Raw genomic sequence first — 12,744 nt, forward strand, 5'->3', positions numbered from 1 at the left:
GACGCGCAGGCTCAGTAGTTGTGGCTCACGGGCCCAGTTGCTCCACGGCATGTGGGATCTTCCCAGACCAGGGCTTGAACCCGTGTCCCCTGCATTGGCAGGCACTGCGCCACCAGGGAAGCCCCATATTGATTATTTTGAATAAAAGTACTTGAGAAACAGCTGGTGCGAAAAGGATTCTCCTACCCTTTTGTCCCCCTTAAAGATAAATCTTCCACGTGAACGTTACACTCCCTGTACCAGGAGGGTAAAAGGCATCATTGTCACCAGAGTCAGGGAATTTACGGCCAACAAGGCTGTATTAAACAAACCTTGTTACTTCTTCATCATTTTACTACCCCTAGCCAAAATCCCATTGTCTTGTCAGTTCTCCACAAATTTATTGTTTCTTTGTGTGCTTTGGTCACTTCTTTGAGTCTCATATCTTTGTGGGGCTCTCATATCTATACGTAGCTGTATATGTATTTAAAATAGTTTCTCTCTTGTTAATCTGTCTTTTATTACAGGGGAGTCTCAGCCAAGAACCTAGAAGGGTAGAGGGAAAATTATTTTTCCTCCCCTGCAATAGCTCTGAAGAATATTAGCAAATGTCCCAAGGTTTTGATTGAGATGAGCTGATTTTAATTTTCTCTCACTTTCTATGCCAACCCTTTAGACGTAAAGGCTACAGGAAATATCTTTAGTTGAATGAAACATGGCATTAGCAAAGAAATGAGATGGACATTTTGTTCATGTTTAGAACCGTTTCTATTTATGAAAGACTACTGAATGTTTTATCCACTGGAATCATTACTAGTAATTTTGTGTGTGTGTGTGTGTGTGTTCCTTCAGCAGACATTTGTTTATTTATTTATTTATTTTTTTTGGCTGTGTTGGGTCTCCGTTTCTGTGCGAGGGCTTTCTCTAGTTGTGGCAAGCGGGGGCCACTCTTCATTGCGGTGCGCGGGCCTCTCACTATCGCGGCCTCTCTTGTTGCGGAGCACAGGCTCCAGACGCGCAGGCTCAGTAGTTGTGGCTCACGGGCCTAGTTGCTCCGCGGCATGTGGGATCTTCCCAGACCAGGGCTCAAACCCGACTAGTAATTTTTAAATGACTGCTGTGGCACGAAGTACTAAAACAATCTACAGCAAGCTTTTCAGACAGGATGCACAGTAATAATCAGCATTAGGCTGATGTATGAATAAACATTATAATGACGCAAAATGAGGAGAAAGAATAGTATGTTTACCTCAAGTGGATTCAAGGAGTTGATGACCAATGTTGGAAATTTTGAGGAACAGTTTAAGTGGTCATTTGGTAAACAAAGTAAGTACATTTATTGAGGTTGATTCTCTTGAGTAGAAATACATATTTTAGGGCTTCCCTGGTGGCGCAGTGGTTAAGAATCCGCCTGCCAATGCAGGGGACACGGGTTCAAGCCCTGGTCCAGGAAGATCCCTCATGCCATGGAGCAACCAAGCCCGTGCGCCACAACTACTGAGCCTGCACTCTAGAGCCCACTGAGCCACAACTACTGAAGCCCGCGCGCCTAGAGCCCATGCTCCGCAACAAGAGAAGCCACCGCAATGAGAAGCCCGCGCACCGCAATGAAGAGTAGCCCCTTCTGGCCGCAACTAGAGAAAGCCTATGTGCAGCAATGAAGACCCAACTCAGCCAGAAAAAAAAAAAAAAAAACCACATTTTAGTATTATTTCTAATAACTCTTCTGCTAATAAAATAGGTCTATTAGATCTCAAATCATCTGAAATTCTCTGGATTACTGAGCTACAGAGGGACCTTGCCTTCAAGGGTTCATATAACTGGTTTGAAGAAGTACATCAGACCAGTAATAACCTCATGCTGTGTGATTACTGCACATGTCTGTTCAACTTCCTTTTCTCTCTCTCCCCTTCTCTCTCTTATAAGATTTCAATGTGAATAGGAAAAGTTTATTTTGAGCTGTAAGTTGCCATCTAATATTTCAGGATCCGAGGCCTCTCAAAAATCTTTAATACATTATTTTTCCTATTTTCTGTCATCAAGGGATTGGAAGTAATAGGCTCTACTTTCAAGATATCAGACGTGTGCTTTTTGGATTCAGTATTAGGAAAACATGGTAATATTTCAGATGAAAAGCATTCTTTAAATAATGAATATCTAGAGGAAATACTTCCTTTTCTTTTGTTAGGTGAACATTACTTATGGATACAAAAATCATTCTTCCACCAAAAGTGATTTCTTACATTTGGCTCACTCTGTGTTCAGCTTATACTGTTTTAATTTCATAATAGTCTTTTCCTGGTAATCTTCCATCTGATCAGGTGGTAGCCTAAAACACTCGATCTGTGTTGGGAACCTCTGCTGGGGGAGGGATTGAGAGATAAGCATGGCTCAGAGCTGAGGGTGATCCAAGAAATAGCATCCAGAGTGAAACCAAAATGAAAAGCCAGAGAAATTATGTGATCAAAGTGTCAATCCAAAACCCAAGATAAGAATATTCAGTTCTGAGGGACTTCCCTGGTGGCACAGCGGTTAAGAATCTGCCTGACAATGTAGGGGACACGGGTTCAATCCCTGGTCCGGGAAGATCCCACGTGCCACGGAGCATCTAAGCCCATGCACCACAACTACTGAGCCTGCGCTCTAGAGCCCGCAAGCCACAACTACTGAGCCTGCGCTCTAGAGCCCGTGCTCCATAACAAGAGAAGCCACCGCAACGAGAAGCACGCACACCGCAACGAAGAGTAGCCCCCGCTTGCTGCAACTAGAGAAAGCCCTTGCGCAGCAACGAAGACCCAACACAGCCAAAAATTAATTAATTAATTAATTAATTTTTTTAAAAAAAGAATATTCAGTTCTGGGTAGAATGGTATAATTTGAGGTTGACCAATGCTTCCTTCAAGAACAGCTAGAAACACTGGATAAGATAAGGTCACTTGTTTAAAGACATCAGACAACTGCTGAATCAAAGAGGACAAGAATGGCTAAATTTCTCAGGATTCCCTGGTGGCACAGTGGTTAAGAATCCGCCTGCCAATGCAGGGGACATGGGTTTGAGCCCTGGTCCGGGAAGATCCCACATGCCACGGAGCAACTAAGCCCGTGCGCCACAGCTACTGAGCCTGCCCTCTAGAGCCTGTGAGCCACAACTACTGAGCCCGCGCCACAACTACTGAAGCCTGTGTGCCTAGAGCCCGTGCTCCACAACAAGAGAAGCCACCGCAATGAGAAACCCGCACACCACAATGAAGAGTAGCCCCCGCTTGCCACAACTAGAGAAAGCCAGCGCACAGCAATGAAGACCCAACACAGCCAAAAATAAAATAAATAAATTTAATTTTTTTTTAAATGGCTAAATTTCTCAAGAGGAGAGAACTTCAGCTCTCTGGCATCTGCAGTCACTTTTTCCCTTGGGGCATATGCAAATTATAAGAGATTGTCAGTCTGAGATTTTTCCAGACTGCTGTGAGGAAGAAAAACCAGCAGAGATTTGAATGGTCTTGTGGGGCTATAGAGATATAATTAAAGGCTTAAGGGACCTCAAACACAAAACCCTCAATACACCTGACATTTGCAAATTTCTGAAGTTGTGAGGGCAGGTGATTAAAAAGCTAAGCAGAAAACTTCCGAAACACTAACATTTTTTTCATAGACTTATGGTACTGGGGAAACAAAGAGTAGACTTCAGGACTTGCAAGCTATGTCAAAAACTTCTGAAAATCAGAAAGAAATTTTGCGCTGTTTCATAATGCTAAAGAGACAAAAATTAGACCTGCCAGGAGAAGGGAGACCAGTGAACACACCAGACATTTATTGATAGTTGAGAAAATCCTGAAGGACAACATCTTAGTAACACAAAGAAGTCAGAGGCAGACTGAACCTTACCAAAACTAAAAGTCAGCCTCAACGCAGTTCATTCCCTGATTGGTTTGAGATGATCAATTTCAATTTCATCTGCCTAGCAGAGGAAAGAATAAACCCACCGTGAAGAAAGAAAAAGTCATTTGGAACTATATAATTTTTACACACAATGACCAGCATTCAATAAAAAAAATTTTAGACATACTGTGATTCAGGACCATATTACTAAAAACCACAAGAAAAAACATTCAATAGGAATAGAACCACAGGTGACATAGACATTGGAGTTAGCAGATAAGGACTTTAACTATGATTAATATATTCAAGAAAATAGAACTTTAAAATGTCTATGTCTAATATGTTCAAGAAAATAGAGGAAATCAATTTTAAAATGGAGAATTTTTCAGAGAATTATAATCTAAATAGAATCAAATGGAGATTTTAGAGTTTAAAAATATAATATATGATATTATGGGTTTAATAGAGCTTAGGAACAGAAGACAGGGGACTTCCCTGGTGGTCCAGTGGCGAAGACTCTGTGCTCCCAATGCAGGGGGCCCATGTTCGATCCCTGGTCAGGGAACTAGATCCCCCATACCGTAACTAAGAGTTCACATGCCACAACTAAAAGATCCCGCATGCCACAACTAGGACCCAACACAGTCAAATAAATAAATATGGAAAAAAAAAAAAAAAGAAACAGAAGACAGGATTAATGAACAGCAAAAATGATCAATAGAATATGCCTAAATTGAAGCACAAAGAAAATAGGAATGGAAAACATAAGATAAAGCACAAAAGATATGTAGGACACAATGAAAATGTGTAATACACATGAGCCCCAGAGGGACAAGAGAGGATGACGCAAAAGGAATATTTGAAGGTATAATGGCCAAGAATTTTCCAAATGAAGAATGATAGCATCACACAAATTTATGAAACTCTGCCACAGATTCAAGAAGCAACCATCAGCAAAATAAATACAAAGAAAACCACACCGAGGCACATCATGATAATACTGGCTGAAAATCAAAAGGCAAGGCAAAGGAGAGAATCTAGTTTACAGCAAAAGGCCCGAAACTGGAGAAAGGCCATAGTAACAGAAAAAAAGAAGCTGGATTACTTGGATGATCCACAGGGTGGTACACTTGACAAAGTATTTCAGAGATAGAGGTGAAAGCTCTCAAGAATAAAGAGACAGACTAACTTTGAGTTTTACTTTTAGTTCACTTGTGCTAAGAAGCCTAAGAACAATAATAAAATCCCGTGCAATTTTTACACTAATTAATTTGAGTCACAACCAAGTTTTTTCTCTCTCTATTATATCCAAATAAGTTCATTTATATAATTTATTGTTTGATAAACACTTTAAATTTCAGGAAGGGTTTGCTTCTTGCTGGGTTTCCTGAATCTGTGAGGACTGCTGTCCCCGACTCTCTCAGTCAGGAGCCCAGGCTTGGAAAAATTGAGCCAAAGGAAGGAAGATCCAGAGAGTATATCAGTATTACCAAGGGGGACTTTTTCCCCTTCTCTCCTTTTCCAAGAGTGAATCAGAAATTCTGATAGGGGATGATGAGGAAAGGGCCAGTAATTGCATATTGAATGGCTCCCCATGTATTTCTGTCTCCCTCCTCCCCACCCTTGCCCCCATTAAGAACCACTTCTCTATATTGGTGCGAATGAATCCCCCAGAGATCCTATTAAAATGCAGATTCCATCTCAGTAGCTCTGGTGGCGGGGGGGGGGGGGGGGGGGGGGGGGGGGGGGGGAGGATCCGGGATTCTGCATTTCTAACAAACTCCCAAGTGATGCAGGAAATTGCTTCACAGACTACTTTGAAAAGCAAGGTTTTAGGTGACCCCCAAATCACCTAAAATTGGCCACTCTGGCTGTTAAATGTGCACTGCCTTAAGATAGATCTGAAGTTCTCCCAAGAAGGTGGCTGGGGGTGGCAGCGGGGAGGCCCGCAGTCAGTGATTGCAATTTTGAAATGTTTACCAAAGTATATTCTGAACACTAACTACAGTAGTTGCAGAAGATGTTAATACAGGTTCCCGAGAAGAAATAGTTCCATGGCCAAATAAGTTTAGGAAGCATAGTACACTTTTCCCCCTCTGAGAGATTCACGATGCACATTTGCATTTTAATGATTCTGAACCATCTGCAGTAGGGAAACATTTAATCTGATAATTTATTTAATTAACCATTAACACTCTGAGAACTAGTGTTCCATGGAATAAATTTTGGGATATGCAGCCATACAGAGCAGTAGCTTTCAAACTTTGGTGTGTATCGGAATTAGCTAGAGAGCTAGTAGAGAACACAGATGCTGTTACTGAACCAAACTTGGGTCCGCTCACCCACCATGCAGCAAAGCCAATTTACTGACACTGGGTTATGGTAAAGTACAGTATTTATTGCAGGCACCAAGCAAGGAGAACAGGCAGCTCATGTTCAAAAGACCCAAACTCCCTGATGGCTTTCAGGAAAGGGTTTTTAAAGGCAACATTTGGGGTGAGGGCTGCAGGGTGCATGACTGTCTTCTGATTGGTTGGTAGTGAGGTAACAGGATGGTGTTTTAGGAGTCTTAATCATCAACCTTCTGGTTCCAACCAGTCTGGGGTCTGTGTGCTTGCAGTCACCCTCCTCTACCGGGGCGGGGTCTTAGTTTCTGCAGAACAACTCAAAGATATGTGTTAGATTGTTATGTATATTCCTTGAGGAGGAACTAGGATTCTGTTTTATCATTGAACTATTATCATTACTTTTCTTGCTTAATTGCTTTTCCTTTGTTTCTGCATTCCCTCACTTCCCTAATTAGTAACTGCTTGTGTCTGGCTCTTTGGAACTCAGGGAAGGCCTAGGAAACGAAAGCCTTTTTCTACAAACAAGAAATGGGGGACACAGAGGGGCCTCCACAGGGTCCTGCTCAATTTCATTGCTTGGTGAAGTTGGATACATCCTAGACCTTTGTATTTTCACCAAATTCCCCAAGTGATTATTAGTCCCACCAAAGTTTTAGAATGACTGCTATAGTCATCTCAGAGGAGTTTCTGTTACCATCTGGAGAGGCAGGGTTGCCTGTTAGCCCAGCTTCCCTTTTGCAGAAGCCTATGTTATCCCTGGGAGGACCAGCATTGGCTGCAAACCGCCTTCATCTAAGGAAGAAGAACGTTCAGACCAGGTGGGGCACCCCAAAGATTCCTCTCTGTGTTCTATTGTACATACTGCAGGGATTCCTCCAGGTCTTTTCACTGTAACCTCCCAGTCATCAGTGGCTATCCATTAGCCTTGCTCCAAATCAGAGCTCAGGAGAAGGACTTTCTCTCTAGAACCAATTCACTGATTCACTGAACAAATTTTCATCAGTCAGGATATTGGCAGTATTCAGTGAATAAGATGGACACGCACTCCCACGAGGCAGCAGTAGGGAACAGACAATAAACAAGTAAATGAATAATTTCAGATAGTAATCAATGCTGTGAAGAAAATAATGTCACATGTTGGGAAGCGGAGATATTGAATAATATCATCTGAACTAAGATGGAACTCTGTGACTGAAAAACGAAGCAGGCAACTCCATAAAGTGCAATTATGAAGTTTATTGTGGGTAACTTACATTCAGGCAGGAAGGATCAGGCAGAGAGATGATCCAGAGGCACTCGCAGCTTCACTCCGCACTGCCAAAGGGGTACAGGGGGATATAAAGGGGCTAAGGATAAAAATAGAATCTGACTACCAAGTGAGAAGCACGTCCACACCAACTGGAACTGGGGGCTTTTCCTTCCCCCCGGGTGGGGGGGAGGCAGGTGTCTCATGACTATTAACCATCTGCGTCAGCAAAAAGCACTCTTCAAGTTTTCATATTAGTTGAAGGTAAGGGTAAATGTTGATAGGGAACTCCTCTGGTTTGGTGCATTCCTTGTGAGTTAGGCTAAAGCTCAGTCACTCAGAAAAAAGGATGGGGTAGGACTGTGGGCCTAAGATGGAGCTGACAAAATGGTGCCAGTGTGGTTCAGCCACATATCATGGGACGGAGAATGACGGAGTCAGGGATTCCATTTAGATACTGTAGTCCTGTTAGACGGCAAAAGTCCTAGGGCCAGTCCGGGTAATGTAGATCCCATTCCAGAAAGGCCAACAGTGACTGGGATTGGCCTTAATGGTTCAGAAAACTTCACCAGCTACCCCAAATATATCTGGTTAGGAGGCAGCCTATATCCCTTGTACCTACTACAGTGACTGGCTCATAAAGGGCCCCCAGTGAATACTGGTGAATGGTTGGCTGGCTGGCTGGATGGATGGATGGACGGATGGATGGATGGATGGATGGATGAAGTGGATTGTTGGATGTGTAGTTAGTTCCAGTGATTTTGACAAGATCTCTTTGGTGAGAACTTAAAGCGGGACTTGCTAAAGCTATTGGGCCAAACTGGGCATTCACTTTGATGAACAGCTCCCTTCTAAATGATAAGGCAATGGTGAGATATGCTGTACCTGACCCTGAACGTATGTGGTGTTCTAAGAGTTATGAGGCTGCCTTGGGGAAGTGACGACTTGAAATCTGAAGGCTGAGTAGAAATTAACCAGGAGGAGAAGAAAGAAAAAGGCATTTCAGGCAGAAGGCATAACCCAGCATAACTGTGGTGCCGGGGGAGAGCAGGGTACTGGTGAGGCTCTGGAAGGAAGCTGGTCTGGAGAGGGGTGAGTAGAGGTGTGGAGCTAGAGGAGGTGGGAGAGGTAGGCCAGAGCCAGAGCCTGCAGGCAAGCTCAGGACTTTGTTCTGAGTCCCAGTAACTAACTGTGCGTCCACTCATTTGCCCTTACCCCCTGTAAGCTCCTTTGTGTTTATGATAGGGTGTCCCTCACCTAATAAGAATCCCAGTTCCTTCTACCAACCCTCTGTGTTTAGGATTATATTAGTATAAGAAATTTCAGCTGTGGTGTCAAATTACAGGCAGACTTAAGTAGGGATAAAAATAAAGTGGTACATTCTTGAGAATAAGGGAAATGGATGCTCCCCCCCCTTGAACAAAGAGGAGGGATTGAGACATATAATCAGCTGTTTCTCTATGATATATCTGACCAAGGTAAATGCAGTGCCCCTCTCATCAGTCAGCAAACTACAATTTGAAGTATCCAAAAATGTGTGCACTAAACTCTAACAGACTTAGATCTGAAACTCTGGAATTCTTTGGCAAGTTGGGGTGGCTCTGTTATAAAGCAGGGGCTGTGTAGAAATTACAGAGTGGTGATATTTATATCCTCCACAGTGGCTTGCATTAAGTAGGTGCAATAATTGATAATAAATACTAAGCTGAATTTTAGGACATTGAGAGCCACTGTATAATCAACAAATGCATGCATTTAGGACCATTATCTGGGACTCTTGTCAAGGAAGAGGCACAATGTTGTGAAAGAGCACTGGCCAAGATTCATGGAGACAATATTCTGATTCTTGCTCTGGCTCTGTCATGAAGGAGCTCGTGGCCCCTGGACAACTCTTTCAAACCACCGTAAGCCCCACCTTCATTGTAAAATACGGTGAAGTCATAAGTATTGTTACAAGAATGGCAGAAGTTAAGTATCATCAAAATTATCTGAAAAATGTGTGAGGAAGAAAGTGCCTGAGGAAGGTGCAATACTGCAACCTGACACACCACACCACCTCTTAGTAAGTCCAGCATTGCCAATTTCTCCCCCAGTGTTGGACAGAATTGCTGTTGACTCAACTGAACACCAGATGAAGTGGTTGGCTTGCATTCAGGAGCCATGTTGTAACAAAAAATGTACCTTCTCTTTAAACACTAAAGCTACATTTCAGTGAGGTGTGATGCTTCCTGGGAAGCACCTGGTTCTGACTGAGGTAACACTGCCCACATGTATCTCTCTCATCTCCCCAGCTGCTGTTTCTGCATCTTCTAAGAAAGTGATACCTCCTCATCCCTACCTACCTCAAATGCATTTTATGAGGATAACTGTGGATACGTGTACAAAGTCCAAGTCAATGGGAAAAATCTCCAAAATCAATTTGTCACGTCAACGCTGTTTTATGCAGCCAACATTTACAATAATGCAGTATACATAGGACAGAATCCCAGAGCTACAAGTGTTCTTCGAAGGATCCTCACTTTTCAACAAGGTGACCTACTCTGTGTTGCACTTAGACATTTTTCCTTTAATAACTTACCATCTGCTTCTTTAGAAATTTCACTCACTGTCTTAGTAATGTCTTTTGCAGCCACAAAAAATAAGTATTCTTGCCTGTGACAGCACTTCAGATATTCAAGGACAGCAGCTATGTCTCCTCTTCTCACAGGACATGAGTACCAAAGCTTTCACTCAGCATCCCAGATATATACAAAATTTATTTACCAACGTCCCTATTACAGGGCAGACAGGAGAGCCGGGCCTGCCTATGTGTGAGGTTCCTTGAATGGAAAAAACTCATTTCTGGTTTGGAATATTGGCTGCAAACCCAGAGTAAATGTATCATAGGGCAGGTTGAAAATCGCTTTCTTAAATGAAAATTTCAGATTTGTGCATTTTACTGATGCCAAACATGGACAAAAAAAGAAAAAGAAGAAAAAAAGAAAAAAATTCACCAAAAGGAATCCAATTTCTGAAGTCCGCCATCTTTTAAATATTTGAAATGTTTCCAGGGATTGTGTTTAGGTCATGCATGCATGCCATCTCTGGAATTCATTTTTCAAGGATCCAGGTTGAACAGAATTGAGATATGGGGATTTATTTATGTTTTCTAATGCCCAGAGATAATCAAGAATGCCACAGTTATTTCTCAAGAACAGTATGACCTGGTGAACCCATTAACTTTTTTTTTTTTTTTTTTAAATATGGAACGCTTCACGAATTTGCGTGTCACCCTTGCGCAGGGGCCATGCTAATCTTCTCTGTATCGTTCCAATTTTAGTATACGTGCTGCCGAAGCGAGCACCCCATTAACTTTAACAGGAGTAAGCATAAGAACAGACTGAGGTCATCTCCCTGACAGCTCTAACAGCTTCTGAACAAATGGAATCCCATCAATTTTCCTAATTCCGTGGTTCTTAAAAGACCAATGGCTGAGGAATTCTACCAATGATATAATTCTGTTAACTATCCTGATCACTTTCTGAGCCTTGTAATGACTAGAATGTATAGCACATATAGTCTGGGATATACACTGTGAAATCTGTTCATGGTTTTTGCTAAGAGTTGATAAGTTTAAAAATACAGTGTAGGAAAATTACTCATGGTTGTGGAGGAAGATGGGAGAAAAGTGCCAAATGAGCTTTTAATGAGGACTTCTGAGTGTGAACATATGGAAAAAGAACCTTTAGATAGAGGCATTATGATAAACAAAAAAGATCAAGCTAAGTTCTCAAGAAAATTCATAGGTACAAGATCATAGTGTTTATATGTACAATGAACAACTTATTCATGAAGAACTATTTTGTTCACTGTTAATAGACTAGCACACTTGGTTCCCTAGAAACACTTCAACTAGACAAAACATACCAACATGTTAGTCATAAATATAGCTTTATTATTATTTCATAATCTAAAAACTTTTTTTTAAAATCTGGGAACAGAATATTCCTACTTCCATACAACAGAATGACCCTGAAGAATACCGGAAAACAGTGTCTAAGTAAGCTGAACTTTGCATTTAAGAATCTGTAACCTAGTTTGGGAAAAGAGAATGAAAGAAGGTTTGAAATAAAGATTTCTTCCTTACAAAGCAAATAATAAAATTAGATCCATTCTTCAGTTTAAACTTGAACACGTTTTCCCAGAAACTTTGGTGATTTCTTCAAAAAAGCAATTCTAAGGTTGACTGCCTATTAAGACAAAGAAAATATTTAAAAATAAGACCCATGTTGGACATGGCACAAGACTCAGGCCAAGGCATGTAAATGGGATATCCCTTAGAATGAGGTGACTCCCATGTCTCAAAAGCAAATTTATGTCTCTAAGGAAGTACAATATACATAATGCATCTCCTTCTGTAAGAGTCAGAATTTAGTTAGAACTTAAAAAAATTTTTTTAATATAATAAACCTTAAAATCATTTCTCTTGTGTAATGTACATAGAGTAGATATGACATTATGGTGCTTTCTTAAGATCACTGGGTACCACTGTCAAAGAGAGCTGTCATGCCCTCTAGGCATATTAAATGAAAATTGAAAATGTAAGTTACATTAAATAAAATGGGGAAAAAATCTGGCTTATACCACCTTTAAAAGCAAACTGTTGTCATTGCACACACACATTATGGGACAAAGAGCATGCAATACAACAAACAAGTCAATTTTTTAGTATGTAAAAGGCTAAAATGCAATCATGGTATAAACATCAATAATAAATAACCTTGAAGGAGATTAATTCTCCAAATAAATAATTATTATAACGTTACAGTTTTTAGTGTTAGCCTAAACAGTGATATTCACAGCAATGTTTTTTCCCACTTAATAGTTGCCTATACACCACATGAAAAGCCCACCCCCATGAGCCAAAAGTCAAGGTGAAGATTCAAAAATTAACATTTTCACTACGATAGGTTCAAAGCATTTGTATAAGTTACACTTTTCAATTTACTGGCATTTTAAGTAATTGCTGTGTTACCTATTTTTAATGCATTGCTAATCTGATGCTTATTGCAATAACAATCATAATTCTACTAATGTTAATTAGGTTACAGCTTTAATTTTTAAAATAAGAGAATTCAATTTACATGAACATATATAGTTTAAAAACCACCTACCACAAACACACACCTTTTTCATGAGTATTTAAAAATAAATTATTAATATACTTGACATATATATTTTGTATGTATGTGCTGTACATTTATACAAATAAATGTATATATTTGTGGACATAATTGTTCTTATTTCCAAAAG

At 40.8% G+C, this 12,744-nt stretch overlaps 1 long non-coding RNA gene and 1 other non-coding gene across 2 annotated transcripts in view; one reads left to right on the forward strand and one right to left on the reverse strand.

Moving 5' to 3' along the window:
* Positions 1-12,744, forward strand: part of LOC133096392 (uncharacterized) — a 395,413-nt gene that overhangs the window by 375,535 nt on the left and 7,134 nt on the right. The window lies entirely within an intron of this gene.
* Positions 10,689-10,795, reverse strand: LOC133078884 (U6 spliceosomal RNA). Its single transcript, XR_009697963.1, has one exon. It is a non-coding gene; the product is annotated as a U6 spliceosomal RNA (small nuclear RNA).

This window comes from Eubalaena glacialis, chromosome 1, assembly GCF_028564815.1.
Source record: "Eubalaena glacialis isolate mEubGla1 chromosome 1, mEubGla1.1.hap2.+ XY, whole genome shotgun sequence".
Taxonomy (NCBI): Eukaryota; Metazoa; Chordata; class Mammalia; order Artiodactyla; family Balaenidae; genus Eubalaena; species Eubalaena glacialis.